This window comes from Marmota marmota, unplaced genomic scaffold (assembly GCF_001458135.2).
Source record: "Marmota marmota marmota unplaced genomic scaffold, marMar, whole genome shotgun sequence".
NCBI classification, from domain to species: Eukaryota; Metazoa; Chordata; class Mammalia; order Rodentia; family Sciuridae; genus Marmota; species Marmota marmota.
This window is the reverse complement of record NW_025999982.1, coordinates 12,583,350-12,603,913: the sequence shown is the minus strand read 5'-3', so window position 1 is coordinate 12,603,913 and position 20,564 is coordinate 12,583,350. Positions and strand designations below refer to the sequence as shown.

Genomic DNA, 20,564 nt, shown 5'->3' with positions numbered 1-20,564 from the left:
TACTATAGTATGAATACTAGGAGCCAAATGGTTTTAATCACTGTAGCCATGGTTCACAAACTGTGCTATTTCAAAGCTACTAAATATTGTCTCAAGAACATGGAATCGATAGCATTTGACTAGTTAGTGGTGAGATATCATTGACAACATGAAGAAACATAGATGAGTAGCTCTTAATACTGTTGTGCAGCTTAATAATTTGCTGAATGTCTCAAATTATTGAAGACATTGCTCAACAGGAGGACTCTCTTGTTCAGTCATGGGTATACTGAGGAGGTGGGTGAATGTGAGCATCATCTTCAGATTTGAAAAGTTGCCTTTTGGAAATGGAATTAGATGAAAATTTTCTGTAAAAAAGTCTCTTGATTCCCCCAGAATTAGGAATTAGAAATAAACAACCTGGTGCTTTTCTTAATGTCAGAGCTCTGTAACAGATGAAGAAGATGACTTCAGGGACTGGTAATAAACAAATTGGACACTCTGATAGGTGAGTATTGTTTTGAGCAGACTTCTCAAACTTTGTTTCCTGGAGATCTTATTAAATTGTAGATTCTGATTTAGAAAGTCTGAGGTAAGGCCTCAGATTCTTTGTTTTAGCGAGCTTTCAGGACATGATGCTGCTGCTGGCCTGGGGACCACATTATGAATAATTGAGTTTAGATTTCAGAGGATTTAAGGATTGAGGTGGGAGGGAAAAGGAGGGGGCAGGGGATTAGCAAGGATGGTGGAATGTGATAGACATCATTAGCCAAAGTACATGTATGAAGACACGAATTGGGTGTCAACATACTTTATATACAAACAGATATGAAAAATTGTGGTATATATGTGTAATAAGAATTGTAATGCATTCCGCTATCTTTTTTTTTTTTAAATCAATAAACAAAAAGGATTTAAGGATTGGAAAGTTGGTTATACTCAAATAATTGTCAGATTGAATGTAGGCACTTTACATTTTGTTTAATTTTCACAGAAAACTTTTAGACTAGGTGATAGTATGTAGATGAGGAAATTTAGACACGGGGTTTAAATAGCTTGCTCAAGTTTATAAATTGTATAATTGGGATTTAAACTTAAAGAATATCAAAACACTTGTTATGTTTATCATGTTCCATGACATTCTGTGGTTTTTGTGATAATAATTTCTCCACTTAAAAATAGTTTCTAATTCGGTCTTTGGCTCTATTTCTTACAGCTAGAGCATATAAAAATGAAAAAATGGTTCCCTGTATCACAAACTTTTTGTATGGTTTTAGGAAAGATAACCTTTTCAAACATTAAAGCATACTATTAACTGAATTTTTAAGTTGTAATATTTAGTCATTTTTTAAATTAAAAATATTGGCAAATATATAAAAGACAAGTTTTCTTGTTTCTTGCCACTTCTTAAACTTAACTGTTTACTGTTTGGGGTCCCTCTGACATATACACACATCCCTTTATAATTAAAAAGAAATGAGATTTTGTTGTATATAATTTTTTCTTTCTAAGCACAACTTTATTAATGACAAAGAAAAAAACTCTTCCTACCCTTTCCCATTTTCCTCATAATTGTTAGTATCATCACGGTTCTATCTAGACTACAATCTCATTTTCCTTATTTTTTCCCTCACCTAATAACTCTGCTGTGAAATTCTTCTATTCATTTCTTTTTTTAAATAATTTTTAAAAAATGTTTATTTTTTTAGATTTAGGTGGACACATATCTTTATTTTATTTTTATGTGGTGCTGAGGATAGAACCCAGTGCCTCACGCATGCCAGGCAAGCACGCTACCACTTGAGCCACATCTCAAGCCCCTATTCATTTCTTTATAATATCTTCCACTTCCCTATGTTTTTTGTGTTCAGTCTCAGTTGTTGTATACAATATTAATGACTACTACCCATGCTGTTCCGAAATTTATAGTATTCTCTGCTTCCCTGATTCACTACTTTGGATGTACACAAAACTTTTTGTCTTACATCTTTAGTGTCTTGTGATGAAATAAGTGTGAACATTTGTGGAGCCTATTTTAAGGGCAATGCATTATCTTAACTCTGTGCATTTTTATTTCTAATTACATCTTTTTCTAATTTCTTGCATCCATTGTCAAGTAGGCTACTAGAATTTAACTTGTATTAATATCCCAACTACTGAAGACTTTTAACTTATTATACCATAGTTATTTCAAAAACTATACTGTAGTTTGCCCATTTCATTGCTTTCCTTCTCTTGAGTTGTACTTCTTACTAAGTTGTCAAGACAAACTCACTTTTAACCTTTTTCTCTGGACATTTCTCATCAAAACAACATGTTTCCTTTTCTAAAGTGTAATGTTGATTTTTACACTTGTATATGAGTTCATTTAATTGGTAAATGTATCTTACTAGTCTTCTTAAAGTTGTTGGTTTGATCATTAAAACATAGTCTGTCAAGTTAAGTGTGGGTGCAGAATGATTGGAGAAGTCTGCTGATGTTTGTAGATCGCCAAATAGCTTTCTCTTCTCCTCAGTTCTTTATTTTGGTAACAAGTCTTGTTTGACTACTATCACTTAGGGGTTTTAGTCAGGGCATCTTTTCTCAGTAAAACCACATAGACTGAAAAAACATAATTTTACAGTTTTATTTCACTCTATACCAGGGTAAAAAGTAGGTACAGTTCTTTTGTGGCTTCTCTGAGAATTTTTTTAAAAAGTAGTGTTGAATTTGTTGTGGATGAAATTGGGGTGAATAGTACTTGTCAAAGATCGTTTCTAGAATTTTGCACAAATTTTGTTTCTAGAATTTTGTATCTTCTTGGTAGTCAAAGAAAAAGGTTCACTTACCAGTGAATCTTTAGGAATTTTACAAATGAATAAGGATTTAACAAATTATAATTAGAAATTAAGGTTGTATAGGTCACTTAGCATAAGTGTGGGGGTACATTTTAGGTAGGACAGATACTATAACTCTGGTTTAGGAATACAGATTAATATAAGAACTGGGATTTGACTCCAGATCTGACTGACACCAGGGTCCATTGTTGTACCATTATTATTTTAATTTCATACATAAGGAAAGATATAAATTTTTGGTGTTTAAGGTTTAATTTTTTAACTTTTAAATGGATTTTCAATACACCTGTAGTATATGCTGTGTGGTATGGACATTGAATAAGATTATGATGATTGGTTAGGAACTGATTTAGTTCCTTGAAATTTTCACTTTCTAATCAAACCTAAACTAAATCTTATCCACTGATCATATACTGTTTTTGGTTGGGAGTAGTGCTGGGAATTGAACCTAGCAAGTGCTACCACTTAGCTATATTTCAAGCCGTTTTTTATTTTGAGACAGGCTTCATTAAGTTGCCCAGACTTGCCTCAACTTTGGGATCCTCCTGCTTCAGCCCCTTGAGTAGCTAGGATTACAGGTGTGCACCACTGTGCTGGGCTCCCTTGATAAAATTCTTTTATTTTGTCTGAGTTCCTTTGGTTCTTTCTGATCAGTCTTAAAGATGTGTGTTAAAATAATTGAGAAACACAAAGATTATTTCCTTTTTTTTTTTTTTTTTGTATTTTGTCAGTTTAAAAGCTTTAGAGAAATTATGTTTTGGACAACTAACACTTTTGCCAATGAAATTGAGAACTAGAAAGTTACTTCATTAAGGTCACGGGTAACACTATGAAGTAGTAATTAAGGGTTAAAAGGCTTGAGATTGAATGTCAACTCTTCAACTGTGTGACCTTGAGCAGGTTTCATTACTTCATTCTGTTTCCTCATCTGTAAATAATTATGGTACCTACCTCATATAAGAGACGTGATAATTAAAGGAAGTGATGTTTATAAAAGGCTTATCACAATACCTGGCACAGTAAACACTCAACAAGGAAAAACTAACATGAAAACAAAGTACAGTTTCAGCTGAAGTGTACTCTGTAAAAATCATAGGTCTTGTTAGGCACTTTGATTTTTCAAAATATATGAATATGAACCCAATTAAAGTTTAAAATACTGTATTTTTGGAGTAGATTCATCATTACTTAGAATAGCTATTTGAACCTATTAAAGAAATAAAAATACTGATGTTTTTGGCTTTGTTCATCTTACTGAATCATCTGTCCTTCTTTATTTTCTTCATTAATGTTATTAGTCTAATGTTAGATGACTAACATCTCTACTAGAAGAAAGGGAAGGAAAGAAAGGAGCTGTTAATGTTCTATTTCTTGTGAATAAGCTTTAAAATGTTTAGTGGGGAGACAGTTTGGAATTGATTTTTTTTTTTTTTTGTATATCCATCTTGTCTTTTACCTTATTTTAGGGCATATTAAAAGTTCGCCTTCTCTTGACTCCCAAATTGGCTAATTTATCTGGGCATCTTTTTAAAAAACTTCCCAAGGCTTTTCCTCCCTCATTTGTTATCCCAAAGCCTATTCCTCAGGCAGTTCAGTTGATCAGCCATATTTAGATACCATTGGATTATACAATTTATGTATAGCTCTGTGAACTCTTTAATGGAACATACTCTCTCAATTAAATTTTTTAGAAAAGCTAAGTAACTTAGTGAGACCCTGTCTCTAAATCAAATGTAAAAAATGGCTGGAGATGTGGCTCAGTGGGGAGTACCCTTCCCTTGAGTTCAATCCCAAGTATCAAAAGAAAAAAGAAGTGTTATAGTCAAGTAAAAAAGCCACTTGATTAACTTTGAAAGATATTATTGGCAAAGACTTTTAAAGAAAATTTCTGAGCTGTTTGTATGGTCTTAAAATAACTAATGATAGAGATTAAAGTCATTAGATCTGAACTATTTGCGCCATCTGACTACTGATTAGAGTGTATAATGATATTATTCTTTTAATGTGTTTAAATGTAAGTACATACATAGAACATATAAATCAGTATCATAGACATGTAAGTCATATTTTAAATTTTTATTATTCTTATATTCCTGTGTTTCTATGTTTTGTGTTACTCTGCTTAGTATATGTTTCATGAAATGGTCTGTACTAATAGGAGCAGAACTAGGACTATAATAAGACAAGCAAAGTGCCTAAGGCACAAAATTTAAACAGATTTTCTTTTTGAGGGTTGTATAAGAAAGAGTATGCTTCCTTAAATTTTATACCTTAGATGCTTCCTGTGTCTCATCCTAGTCCCAGCTTTAAAGTAGTAGTCTGCATATAAATTATTTGATTTTAGTTTAGCATAGTCTCATGCCTGCTTGCAAATTTAATATAAAATATTGATAAGATGAAAGTAATGTAGTCAAATCCAAATTTATGTTATCCAGAATAAAAATGTTAATTATTTGAAAAAATTACATATTCTTGCATGCTCAGGAATTGTCAGAACTTTGGAAAGTCCATTTTAGTAGACACTGAAATAGTCTGACACTGAAATGAACTTGGCTGTTTTGCTTACTGGTAGCTACCTGAAGTCAGTGCTTTTGTAGCTAATCATAAGTTTTTTATTTTGATGTATAGTACCCGTAGCTCTTTAAACTTATGGGTGGTCATTGAAGTAATTAATATGTAGTGACTCCAATTTTGCTACATTGTATTAATTTAGAATTCTTTGAGAATTTGCCTATGATTTGTGTGTGTGTGTGTGTGTATGTGTGTGTGTGTGTGTGTGTGTGTGTGAGAGAGAGAGAGAGAGAGAGGGAGGGAGGGAGAAAGTGCGCTACATCTGGAAATGCTCAAAAGCTGTTTGCCTTTTTTTAAGAGAACAGTCTGCAGTGAAAGTAGGGCTTCTTTAGAGGTGAGGTTCAAGTTAAGGAATCATGAACCATAATGTGAGGAAGTATAATACTGTGAATTATTTGGCATACATGCCTAATGTAGGCATTGGCTGTGATAGCCATTTGTGAAGTATCACTTGTAGAAAGCTAGAGAGATAGTCTACACAGAACTTTCACTGTAAACTCTCAGAATGTAAACTAAACACAACTTAGTTTTTTATTCAGTAAGGACTAAATTCTATAAATTTGATATGCTTGTAGGGTCCATGATTAAAGTATAATTAGGGTATGGAAGGAACAGTTAGAATAATGTCAAAATTTGTATATGTGACATCATTGTGAAATTAGGATTTTTATTCTTTGAAGTTAGAATTTATTTAAATACACTTTCTTTTTTCCAAAATAAATTTTAATTTCTACTTACAGTGGTGCCAAGATAAGTTTTCCCAAGTAGAATTATTCAATATTTAGGTCCACTGATAGTATTTAAAATAAAAATAAACCCATAACAACCAAGGGTGGAGGGGTGTCTAGATTTGTTTTTAGCTTTCTTTTTCATGGCTTCTCAGAAGTGTATCATATTATAAATACATTCAAAATGTTTTGCTCTGAGGATATGTAGCATTCCTATAAAGGTTAAATCAATAAAAATGATTTGGACACATTCCTAAGCATGGCTAGAACAGGTAGCTCGTTGTTTTAGGTACCCTTGAGTTTCTGGAGCAGATCACTATGGCGTAGCAAAAGAACTTACTAAAAGTTGCTTTCTATGTGTAGATGCATCAGCTTTAATAAGATTTTCTAGCCTTCTAGAAATGAGTATTTTAAAAGTAGCACTGTATGTATTGATTTTAATTAGGTACTTGAAACTCAGTTTAAAGTTTGGAGGTTTTTTCTTTTGAATGCTGAAGATACATCATAATTGATAAGGAAGAGGTACGTACAGGAAAAATGCAATGGTCAAGGCTTTTCAGCAAATTTAGAATAAATGATAGTACTTTGATTAAAGAAAGTATCACATAATGAAAAATTAGGAATTAGATATTTCTTTATAGTGTTGCCAATTTAGAAGAAAATTCTGTAGTCATTGAGTTGTTCTGTTCATTTGAGCCGTTCAGAAGGCAAGCTTAAGTTTGAACTTTTATTTTAAAAAGCATATGTATATCTTCTGAGCTCAAAGTTGGCCTTTTGTTATGTTGTTATTGCAAGTTGTTTTATTTCATGTATTTTTGCATTTTTCTTGTTCTTTTTATATTTGAGTATATAAATTTTCAGATCACAGTTTTATAGCTACTTTTGAACAAATATATGTCAGTTTATAATAATGAATAAGACCATTTTTCTTAGTTTCCTTTAAAGCAGAGTTGAAGATGTTAAATGTTCTTGTATTAAAAAGAAAAAAATTGCAAGGAATTGACCGTGAATTTGAATAATGTTTTAAATAAAGATAGCCAACTTGATTTACATGTATTAATGAAGTCTTATCATATAAAGTATCTTTCTATCTTTTGTACATGAAATATGATTGATTACTTTATAAATAAATACTTTATATAGAATAATGTGTTACATTATTTGTTGGAGCATATGACTTAATTTCATAGCTAAGAAAATGGTTTGGATATGTCTCAATAAGATTTTTTTATATATATATATATATATATATATATATACGCACACACACACATATATTTAACCATTTAATAATAAATAATTCAGCAATTTAAGTAAAATATTTTGCTTTATTAAGAGAATAATTATTTAATTGTGTTTTGATAGATTTAGAATGTTTATGAAACTAACATTTCTGTGATACCATATTGCTGCATATATCTAATAATCAACATATGTTTGTAAGTTTTCTTTCTGGGTCCTTGTTAATGATGATTTTAAAAAACTGTGTATTTTCTAATCTTATTGGTGCACTTGAATATTTTATTATGCTGCTTATGCATGTTATAAGGGAAGTATACTTTTAAATCTTTACTATTGGATCAAGAAAATTCTTCAGATAACACTATTGCCCTTATCTAGCTAAGGTAATACCATTTTAAAATGAGAGGGATGATGGTTGTAAAAGTTTTAAAAATGTTGTTTTCCTTCTAAATTATGGAGGAAGGGAGGGAGTGTTGCGGGGGCGGGGGAGAGAAGAAAAAAGGGAGGGAGGGAAGAGGAACTGGGATGTATGTGTTTGTGTTTGTTTAGTTTTAACAACTGGAAGAATTCTGTGTGAATACTGGAGTTTATAAGAATTTGTAAAGAAGAATTTCTGCTGTGGAGAGAAGGTGGGATCAATGATCAAATGTTGGATTACGTTGCATTTATATTTACGTTCCTTTACAAATGCACTGTAATAAATTGTCTTTATGAATAGTATCTGCCTTATGGATTGTCTTCTATAATATATTCATTTTTGTATTGAACTTTATTAAGAGAAATAGCAGTTTTTTTCTGCAGTTTTTGAAGAGCTGAATTACTTAAAAACTTTACAAATTTCATGAGAAGTAAAAATTACTAAGTTATCTTTTCTAACCGGTTATCTTACCAAACAGTAGCATGCTACTTTTTTGATGGGTGTTTTCTTGCAGACTTCTCGTAATGTCTTAAATTTTTTCAATTAGATATTTAGGTTTTTTTGTGTGACATGCTTACATAATTAGATGGGTATCAGTTTTATAGAAAACACAGAGATCAATTATAGTGTGGATTTTTAGCATAAGGAAGTTTTCTTTCTGTGATACCATATTGCTGCATATATCTATAATCTGATTGAAGTTAATGAAATAAAGTGAGAGTTCACTTTTCTCCATAAACAGGGTTTTTTGAGCTTAATTTATAGAAAATACCTTTTCATATTATTAAAGAGAATCCATACCCTTTACCTTTTGGAAACTCAGAAATCTTTTTTCTATAATCAAGTGACTGTGATATAGCAATGAATTGAAATACTAATTATAGAATATAATGCTTTATCACATAAGTATGGTGATCCTTTATTTTTAGTTTCAAAGTGAATTCATGTTGGTTAGATCATTTAAATAATTTTAAATTATTTGGTAGAAGTAATTTAGCCTTTAAAGGACCTTTTAATTCTGTAACCCATCTTGTTTGGGGATAATACATTAATTGATGTGGTTTCCATTTATTAGAAGAAAGCATGTTTATGAAAAAATATGCTTTAAGGTTAGCTCCTGTTCTTCAATAATAACAAGAAACTTAAAATGTTTTATAGGGTGTTGCTTACATTCATTCAACACTGTTCCAAACCTTGAATATACATAGGATATTTTTCATTTAAAGATTAGCCTGGGAATTTGAAGTTTTAAATTGAGAAGTTTAGTACAGAGATTTTTTTAAAAAATAATATTATCAAAATGATCATAAACTAATGATCCCCACTGCTTTGTTCACCCAGTTTACATGGAGAATGAGTACACATATAGAAGATATATCTGTTTAACTTACAGTCAGGGTTGCTCTTTTTGATGCTATCCATAAACAGGTATCTCTTATCAAATTAATTCTATTCATATTTGTCCTTGTAAATGTAATGATTTATGTAGCCTACGTCAGTTTCTAATAATTGTTATTAACTGTATATCTAGAAAATTATGGTATTAATTATTTTTACTTCTTGAATTTCTTCACAGATGCCTAATCTGTTACTGTTTTTATAGATGTTTCTCAGTGTACATGCATAAAGTATTTTTAAGGAACTACAAACAGTACCTCAGTTAAAAATTTACAGTTATTTTTCTTGGGTAAAGATCATTATTCCAAGTTCTGTAGTCACTAGTTTGTATGCATTCACACTCATACATATGTAAATTCTGTATATAAAAATTTTAAGTCAAACCAGTGGTCAAAGAACTTAGGTTGAACATATATGGCAGGCATTTTGTTTCTTTATAAAAATATTCCCATGTTCATATAAAGTTTCGTGGAATACCACAACATTGTTATCCTAGTTTTTCCAAAGAAAGACTGTGGTATATGTTTTAAAAATGTTACTGATCATTGTAACTGTGTTTTGGCTAGCATTTTTCCTTTATTTTTTGCTTTTACTGAACCACAAAATAAATTTAGTTGTGAGATACCTGACCATAGAAATAGGTAAATAATGGTTTGGCATACTCAAGATTTATGTAATTTTTTTTGGGGTGCACTATAAATGTATATTTTAAGTTTTTGGATTTTTTGAAAATATTTTTTGTAGTTGTAGATGGACACAATACCTTTATTTTACTTATTTATATGTGGTGCTGAGTATCAAACTCAGTGCCTCATACTTACTAGGCAAGTGCTCTACCACTGAGCTATAACTATAATCCTAGCCCATATTTTTGGATTTTTAACATAATCTTTTTTATAAATATATATTTATAGTTGCTAGCATAATGATTCCAGGTGAGCATAATAATGTTAAAAAGTCATTGGAACTGAAAACAGTATAATAAAATAAGTTATTCAACTTTGTGGTAAAAATTATTTGCCTTACATAGGATATTTAAACCTACCATACCTTGTTAGAAATGGCACTAATCGTATGTAACTCAAGAGAATTGTCAGTAGAACTAGTGGAGGTAACAAAGACTTTAAACTAGTTGTCAAAATAATCTTAATTACATTTTTGAGAATAAAATGGTTAATAGGTAATTTTCTAATATCAGTATAATTTTTAACTAAACATCATTAAAATTGTATTCATTTCATATGTGTATAGAAAAATTTCATTTCTTCTGGCAGGAAATATAAAAATGATGAAAATCATTGAATCAAGGTAAACTAACATTTATCATCTTTCACTTAGAGTCTAAATTATACTAATAGGTATGTATGATTTCAGGCTCTTTGATACATGCTAGATTTTACTTTTAATGGTACTGGTGATTGAACCCAGGACCTTGCACATATGAGGCAAGTGCTTTCCTACTGAGCCATACCTCCAGCCCATATATATTGAAATTTTGTATATTGATAACAATATAGGATGCATTTTTAGGAAACATGAATAACATTTTTTTTCACTGCAAATATTAAATGCTTAATGTAGCAACTAGCCTTTAAAGGACCTTTTAATTCTGTAACTCATCTTGTTTGGGGATAATACATACATAAATGGTTTCCATTTATTAGAAGAAACATGTTTATGAAAAAAATATGCTTTAGAGTTAGCTCCTGTTCTTCAATAATAACAAGAAACTTAAAATGTTTTATAAGGTGTTGCTTACATTCATTCAACACTGTTCCAAAACTTGAATCCTATGTCCTTAATAGTAGTATAATGGGGAGGAAATTCCTATGAATTCCACATAAGGTGAAGATATTGTGTACAATATAATAAAGAAGCATTGAATGTTAGTTGCTATACAGGTCTTAAAAAGTTATTTGGGAATGTATGGTCTGTTTTATGTGTATTTTCTGTTGAATGGACAAAAGCCTGTGGTTAACTGTGGTTAAAATTGTAAGGAAACTCCCTTTGAATAAGGTATAGAGTTTCACCATTATTTTTTTTTTTGAATTGTAACACATTAATCAAAATATATATCCAGCAAATTCCATAATCTTTTTGAAATGACAAGAGGTTGTACTAAGGTATATTATTTCATTATGTGAGAGTTCCTTTTAAAGATTTGTTTAAAATATTAAAACATTTCAGATTTGATGAAGATTTTCCACATACTTTAGACAGAATTCTTAAGAAAATAATCAAGTATTGAAATTTATCATTATCTTTATTATAGTAGCTTAGTGGTAGTTTTTTTTTTTTTTTTTTTTTTGAGTAGAAGTTAGAGTTCATTGACATAAGAGGGAAAAAGTAATGCATTAAGGTAACCTGTTAGGAAGTCTCTGCCTAAGTTTGCATTGATTTTGCTAGTACCCGTTTAATAAGCCTGGCTTGGTAAATGACTACAGAAAAATAGTTATGCATTGTATAATTATAATTATAATCTTGGTTTTGGCAGGAAGGATTTTTTTTCTTTTCATATTGAATTAATGGTATTTGTCTGCTTGGCCACATGTATAATATTTTTAAAGAGACACTGCAGAGGTAGATAGTTCTAGTGAATTCTTTATATAAATATGTCTCTAAAGACTTTAAGTAATAGAATTTTCAATCTTAATGCTTATGATGAGCTTTTGCATGACTTCACTATTGACATAGAATTGTCAACAAGTGTCTAACAAGTGTTAGAATAGCATGGAAGGTTGGTATTTGTGTGCTTTGGAGAGCATTTTGATGTTACCCTGTTTTGCCATGGGTGTTCAAGTATGCACGGGTGCATCATTAATCATAGGAAATGCAAAAATAAATAATTCAGTCCCATTGGATTTTTTTATATGAATACTTACCTTTTCCTTTTTTTATATATACAGTTGAGGTATTTAGGTAACCCCTAACCTTTTGCTTTAACAAAGAAGTACAGTATAAAAATATTACCACAGTTTTCATTTGAACAGCTCTTGAGAGAGTGAAAAAAAGCCCTCTAGATGAATATTTGTTAAAAAAAAAAAAGTTGTGATACAGAATGTCTTAACTCAGCCCCAATATAGTACTTGAGGACCACCAGTGTGTAAAATTGAAAGCACATGAGTTTTGAAGCACTAGAAAAGGTTTGTAATTGATTAGCGCTGCTTGAAAGTATTGAAGTACAGTGAGATTTGATTTGTGAATGGTTCTATTCAATAAAGATTAATTCTGTGTGTTTGATAAAATCTTCAATGAGTTAGCTACCCCCGCCCCCACAGTTTATTTAACCATCAAATATTTCAGTGTTCTTCTAACAAACTGGAACATTTATATCTTACTGGATTTAACTTTAGCATAACTGATTTAAATAAGTCAGACTATTAGTGATTAGTTTGCAGAGTGTAATTGAATAGATTAATTTTTGTTCCATTAAAAGAACTAAAATATATCATAATGTAATCATGCATATTTCATGCTTTTTTTGTAATTTATAGAGACTATCTGGAGATTCATACACACTAACAAGATCTTTTTCTTTGATGTCTTTTGAATTTTTTATATATTTTAACATTTAAAAAATTTAAAAATGAAACCTTCAATAATTTGTCTTGTAAAATTAGAATTTCATAATTTAAAATAATTTATAATATAAGTCTTTGGAAATTGCATTGGTATTTTTCACTTTTTAATAGTTGTCTTCTTTGTTCTTGACTTTTTAATTCATCTCCCTGGAAAGCAGAATTTAGCTCTCTTGTTTAGGAGCAAATTATAAAACTTTGTCACTAGTAAATCTTTAAACTATAAAAGTATTATTGATATGGAGCATAATTATTGTTTTGGAAATCACTCTTCACACGTGATGTTTAATCAGTTACTTTGGTCAGTTAAAAAGATTTTCAGTAGAAATTTAATCAGTCAGCAAGTATATTTTCGTAAATAAGTTCTTAATTGTAAGATACTTGATTAGTCAGTCTGTTTATAACAGGTTTTAATTATGATAAATAATGGGCAGATTTTAAGTAGCACATATTAAAAAATCTTGATTAATTTAAAGTGAAATATATACCAAGAGATCAAGGACACTGAGACTCACACTCTCTTTCTTTTTTACAGACACACACACACACACATTTTTAGCTCATTATATTTGAGGTTCAGTAATTGGTCAATGTGTGCTTTGTTCTTCATCTAAAATTTCTATTTTGCAAAATTGGGTCACATACTTATTATATTTATACTTTATTAGGTGGTTATGATAATCATTGCAAAAACGTAAAGTCTAAAGTGAGGTTTTAAACTTGACAGAGATTATGGAATGGGAAGGTGTGTGCAATGAGTGTACACTACTATAAAGAATGTCCACTACTCACCTGTAATTAGTCTGGTGTAGTGGATTCATAATTAGTTTTCTATCCAGACTCAAAAGTACTATTGGATTGGTGGTGGGGGGAGGGTGAAACTTTTCAGAAAGGGAAGGATTAGTTAAAATGGTAAAAAAGTTTGACATGCAACACAAGATGAGCTTTATTTAGTTTACTTTTATGTCTTATTTAGGAACTGGCTTAGATTTTGGAAATTTTATTATTGATTGGCTATTGAGAATGTGACAGCAATATAAGATGCCTGTTAAGTTAGAATTAGGAGCATTTCAACGTATTCTTGGGGACAATTTTAACATATTCTTTGTGGCAGCTTTACTTGTAATGCTGAGGTGTTTCTTGAAACTTGTGATGTTCCCGAACTGGTTAGAAAAATCTATTTTTAAAATAAAAAACTAAGTAATATTGTGAAAGAGCAATTAAACTGCTTGATGTGCCTGTTAAAACTAATTCTTCTGTACAACAATATTTTAAACCATTTCTTTCCTAGGGTAGTAAGCGAAAGTTCTCATGTATGGGCTATAATTATAACATGAGCTATAAAGCAGTCTAGTTGTAGTTATTTTCTGCTTCCTAAATTCAGAAAGTTTTAGAGTAATGCTTAACACCTACCATTAAAATTTTAATAATCTTTGATTATTATATTATATGTATTGTAACTTTGAGGAGACCCACTTATAGCTATTGAGGGAGTTATTACAGCAATTTTACTTTTTTTTTTTTGTAAAATACAAAGTACACTTCCTTAACCTGTAAGAGAAATTTTCCCTACTTCAGGTTTTATTATTTCTCTTTGACCTAAACTAAGACTGATCCTCTAGTAGTAGCCAGTTAAAATGTGTGAAGTAGGAGGAGTAAGGGAAACTCCAATCGTTAGTTGAAAATTGCAAAGTTAAGTTAATGGAGGTATATGTAGCAAAAGGATTTATTTTAAAGGATAAAAGAAAAATTTAAAAAACTGCCTTGTAGCTGGAACATGTTGGACACCATAAGGAGCATCTTGTAAGTGCTTAGATATTTTATAGTAATACCATGTCAGCTGATGAATGTTGAATGTTTACATATCTGTATCAATACTAAATATTAAAGGACTGTATTATGCCTGTTTTGTTTAAAAGTCGAGCATGATTTAATAGGTATGGCTCTTTTAAATCATACAGGGAGGGTATCCTTAAGGAGTTTTGTTTTTCATGAGACTAAAAACGGTATTCATTTTGGTAGGTCCAAAAATGTGATTAAAAGACGCTTAGACATTTTGATGTCTGTTATGTTTATAAGAAGTGCTATATATGGGCAACAGTATATAGATGTAAACTTAAAATATATAGAAAAGTACAATTGTATGTACGTTTTAAAAGACTTCCATGAACTTTTAAATATCCTGGGCAACTCTAAAGGTCTTTTAAAAACAGCTATAATATACTTAGAATGATTTTATTTCAGTTGAATGTATATTTCAGTTATATAAAGTTGTTTAGAAACAAATTAATGTAGTTGTCTTGTGCAGTTTAAAATTATAAATACATTCCTTTTAGTTGAGCTGGTTAAATTGTTAACTTTACTGCAGGTTTATTTCTATATTGTACATGGTAGACTGTAACATTGCATTAATTCTGTGGTGTGCTGTTTTGTAAAATTGCTTCCTTTTTTGAAGTTTTCTCAAATATTGGGAGCTGCTTTGTCGATAAGTCATAGCAGTGATTAATTTAGCATCAGATTTTTTTTTTTCTAATGAGGGCTGATAAATATATTACATTTCACTGTTTTAACATCTCATTTCTGTAATTCTGGGAAGTCATTTTGATTAATGAATATAATTTAATTTTGTCTATTTCAAGTCATTACTCTGAGAGTTAAAGTTACAGATGCCAAGTGCAAATATTTATAGCATTTCATTTTTCAATTTGTAATGAACAAAACTGCATTATTATTATTATTATGATCTTTAATATGCTATTATCTCAAAAAGCTAGCAGTTTTAGAATCAAACCTTTATGTTTAACAGATTAATACAGGATTTTAAAATATGGTAATACTTACCCCAAAAGAAGTTTTGCTGACATGGTGTCACTGTGCTGAAGAGGCTGTTTGATGCCATAGTCCCTCCTTTTTTTTCCAGATAGAACTTGTACCCTCTGTTGTAAATACTGCTTGCAGCCTTAAACTGAAAATACAAACCATACCCAAATCTTGTTTTAGTTTTACAGTATGCCTGGAGTACATAGACTTTATATTTATTTTTTTCTGTCAAGAAATTATGTAGCTGGTAACATGTGAAAAGCAAGGAAACAAAACAAAAAGAGAATGAGCAAATATTTGAAGGACCTACTATTATTGCATAGACTGTGGTTAGAGAGCACTCACTGACTCTGTTGGTCTCTGTGGCTGGTAGTGACCTGCGGAGATTAACCATTTAAAAACCAGAGACTTCTTGCTGTCCTCCTGGAGAAAGTTTGCACCGCACTTGTGGTTCTGTGGTTGTTTGTGAGGCGAATGAAGCATTCACACAATCCAAAAAAGCAAAAGCTTTAAAACTCCTTTTTTTTGCAAGCACTATTACTGGAGAGACAGAATCATGTGGTTTGTGACCTCACAGTACTCAAAGTAAAGTGGGACTGCCTACTACTGTGGCTTTCCCCCCTTGCTCTTTCCTTTCTCTCTCTCTCTCTCTCTCTCTCTCTCTCCCCCCTCCCTCTCTCTCTCCCTCCCTCTCTCCTTTCCCCCTCCCCCTCCCTTCCTTTCCCTCTTTCCCTCTCTCCCTACCCCTGTCTCTCTCCCTCTCTCCCTCCTCCTTTCTCTTTTTAGCATTATTATGTTTGTGGAAAAGTTAGCAAAATTGGCTCAAGAGGCCGTGTGAAATTCTGAACAACAGTGATGATTTACAATAATTTACATCTTTGGATTGTATCACATTCTGGGGTCTGCTTCATATTTGCTAGGGTGGCTGAATTCCTTCTGTTTTCCTTTTTCTTGTCTTCTTAAACTTGTGAATCTGTAACTCATTGCAAAAAAAAAGTTTACCTTTCTTAAGGTCTGGTTGCAAACTGCTTGCTGGGCTTGACTATAATTGGCTGTCATGAAAGTGTTAGTCTGGGGATTCTTTTACAAATATTAAATCATGTCTGTCTACCTTATTTTCAGTGTGATTGTGGACCTTAAAATAAAGGTTAGTTGTAATTAATATCACTTAATATTATGTCTACCTTTATCTCACGACTACTTTGAAGATCTTAAAAAACAAATGGCAGAACTATAACATGTAATCTATATATATAACATGTTATAGTTTGTTGGAAGAATATTAGTTTTCTATTTTATCCTAATTTTGTTATTCAGGAAATGTACTCATTTTGTGTAATCTTTAGTTTGTACCATAACAGTTTTTGAGTGAGAATCTTATATAAAGTAAAATACTATAACTTGGATTGTTCAGTATTATGTTTTATGAGCTCAGAAGGGAGTGGGTTAACAGAAGCTGTATTTTTTTGTTTATAATGGAAGCTTTGAAATAAATTACAAAATGCTGTGTGTAGTAAGGAATAATGCACACAGACAGAATATGTTAGTCGTCTCGATTTGCTAATTCTGATTCAGAAGAAAATTGAAAACATCTTTGGGAAACTGTCTTTTTTTTTTTTTTTTGCCCCTTTGGATATGTATGTATAGAACTCATTTTCTTATTAGGATGATTATATATCATAGGCAGTGAATTTTATATTTATGAATACTGTTTCCTGTTTTCATCAGTTGGGAGCAATGGGGTATTTTTCAACGAAAACCATAAAGGTGAATAGACCAATTTTCTAGGCATTTTTGCCATTTATCTACACCACTCTGAATTTGCATGTGAGGTGTCTTATTATTGTGATAGTAACTAAGTTGGCGAGAAATAAATGACTGGGAGTATGGGCGGAGACAGTGAATTACAAAATATTATTTGGAGTGTACCATAGAGTGAGGGCACAGAAGGGTGTTAGAGCTGTGTATTCTTCCTAGCACAGCTCATTATCAATTTTTAGTTCATATTAGATAAAGATAACTAGACAAAAATATTCAGAAGATTCTTCAAAAACATTTTCAATTTATTCAAAATACAGTGGGAGGACATGGGAATGATTTAGTCCTTTATTATTTAGATATCCTGAACTTTTTCAGAATGAACTTCCATAAATACATGTTGGTGATTTATTTTAAATTTAGATTTGATCATTTCTTGTTGTGCATGTGAACACATTTTACATTAAAAAGTAAAAGTTTTCATTTAACAAGCAGTATTCTTGCAGTGGAGAGAAAAGTTAGTTATCCTCTTTCATAAATAAGGTGTGATCTCTGTTATCAAAAGTAAATAAAAGGATTTTGTCCATATAATTTGTGGAATTTCCAAACATAGTTCCATATGCACATTTAGTAGCAGAGACAGACAATTGAAAAAATTTGGGTAGCTGTTATATTATAGTAAGCAAATAAATGCTTTTCTCCTTCTTTTTCTTTTCTTTTTTTTTTTTTGGTATTGGCGATTGAACCCAGGGACTTGAATATGCTATCATTCAATCCCTAAGCTGCGTCCCTAGTCCCATGCTTTTCTTTTAGAAATGAGTTTTCAGTTTCTGCATCAAGATTCTCTTACACTTCTCACAGTCCTTTTATTGCCAAATATTCCCTTCCTTAAATTTTTTTTTATTATGTACTTGGTTCTCCAAATGGACCTGAAATAAATTTAAATAATTTTTAACGTCTCTTTTGTCTTTTAATAGATTGTTCTCTTTTTGTAAAGGTAACCCTCCTGCATTTAATCTTTCGGTGAGGATTTATACTCATTTAAAAGAGTTAAGTAGATATTGTTGAATATGTCCTTTCTGTCGTTTTTTAAGGCCCATCAAATTCTGGCAGGAGAAAGATAGTGAAATCATGTGTTTTATTAAAGTTTTTATATTTATTATCCACATGTATTTTCACGTCCTAAATCATTCCTCTTTGGAACAAATATCTCTTTTAGTAAAAATTTAAAAAAAATACAGTGATAACCCCAGGGTACATATTTGATAATCAATAATGTTTCATTAGAAATGGCTTACTACATATGATGATGAGAGCTCGATTCAGTGCAGTCATTGTAGATAAAGCCCTTGATTATAGATTTATACTATCCTTATAATCAGACATTGGTTGTAAGTTCCATTGTATAAATTACGTTTTTTAATGCTGTTAAAATAGTTTTGGACTTGAAATTAGTGTCCAAAAAACTGAAACAGTTAGTGTCTTGCTTTCCATTACTTTATATTAATAAAATTTGTCAAAATTGGTAGAGCTTTTAAAAATACCAAGACATATAGAATATAACAGTATAATAATGTTTTAAGTGCTACATGTGTTTTCATTGTTATGTTTTGAATTCATTTTTATTGTCTCAAGTAATGATTGTATTTTAATATAATGGATTTATTTTCTTAATACTGTGTCCATTTCGGGTTTTTTAAAAAGAGATTGTTACTTATATTTGCTGTTTTTAAAAATTTATTTTAATTGAAAACAATAGCAGATAGTTCGTAGCAATTTTATAAATTGTAGAAATTCTAACTTTGCTTAAATATTCTGGTTATGAGGCTTTAGCAAGGGATTTTCTTATTAACTTGATATTCGATATTTTTTTGACAATTTTTTTAGATTATATATATAGCTACTTAAGCTTATACAATATGTATTGATGACTTGAAACTTTGTGTATTAGTAAAATATGTACAGTTTTGTTTTTAAAATTTTTATTGAGACATTCCATTTCCTTGTTTTAGTGAAGTATATGTGTATATATACAACTAGATGCTTATTTGTCTGAGTTGTTTAAGTATATAAGGTACTATTTTGTACTTTTTTGTTAATGAGAATAACTTTATTTTGTTCAGTTTGTTTTAATTTGATCATGGTAAAACCCAAATGTCATCATTTCCTTGATTGTTTGAATAAATTCATTTGGTTAGTTTGAGCAGTTATGTTTCTAAATGTGATATTATGTAGAAATTGGATGCCAGGAGAGAAAATACTAAATCAGTATCAGTCTCTCCCTTTTTCTGTTTGTCTTGTCTCCTGCCTCCTTCTTTCTTTCTTCCAGGTTTTCTTTTGTTTTGCTTTTTTTTTTCTTTGTTTCTCTTTCCATTTTTTGACATCTTATACAATGTCAAAGTGGATTCTGAAAGTTCTAAGGGATATTGACATTAATTCGCACTAATGAATTATCTAGTAGATTTGAAGCTTTTGACTTTCATTGCAAATTGTTATATACAATATATGCAGATTGATATAGTATACCTCATTTGTTAAAGAATATTGGCATCTGGTTACACAGATTTTCTTTCTTTTAACTGCTTTGACTTTCTTGAATCCTTCCTTTATGCTAATTACATTAACACACTGTTTCACATGATATTAACCCACAGGATTACTTTGTTTTTTTCTTTGATCATTCTTTGAAATGCAGCATGATCCATACTTGATTAATGTAGCTGTAAGAGTATTGTATATTTCTTATGTTTATCAGAACAATTCATCTTCTAATGCTGTCACTTTTGTAAGATGAAAAAAAAAAAGGTGACAACTTGCAGAAAATATAGGAAACATGCTCATATGACAGCTAAGGATGTGGCTAGACTAAAGCAGGAAACTACTACCCACAATGCAATGTTACATACACTACCACTTAATAAAATTTATATCAAACATGCTACTGACAAAACCAAAGAAAAATAATATCCAAACGCTGCTGGTAAACGTATCCAGGGAAAAGTGAAACTAATCTTTTCAGAACTTTTGTACCTAAGAGAAAACAGTAATTGAAACTCTGGGACATCACAGTATATTGCAGTAGTGCTGTAATTTGCCTTTGTGTTATAGGACTTGATTGTGGGTGAAAGTGCTCTACATGAGAACCTTTTGAGTATTAGCTTTCTTGGAAAAGTCACAAAGGGACATCTCTCTTTTTCATTTGAATTGTTTCCGTATGTAATAGTGTTAGAAGATA

At 30.7% G+C, this 20,564-nt stretch overlaps 1 protein-coding gene across 2 annotated transcripts in view; it reads left to right on the top strand.

Moving 5' to 3' along the window:
* The window catches only part of Supt3h (SPT3 homolog, SAGA and STAGA complex component), a 460,033-nt gene that overhangs the window by 36,519 nt on the left and 402,950 nt on the right, over positions 1-20,564 (top strand). The window lies entirely within an intron of this gene.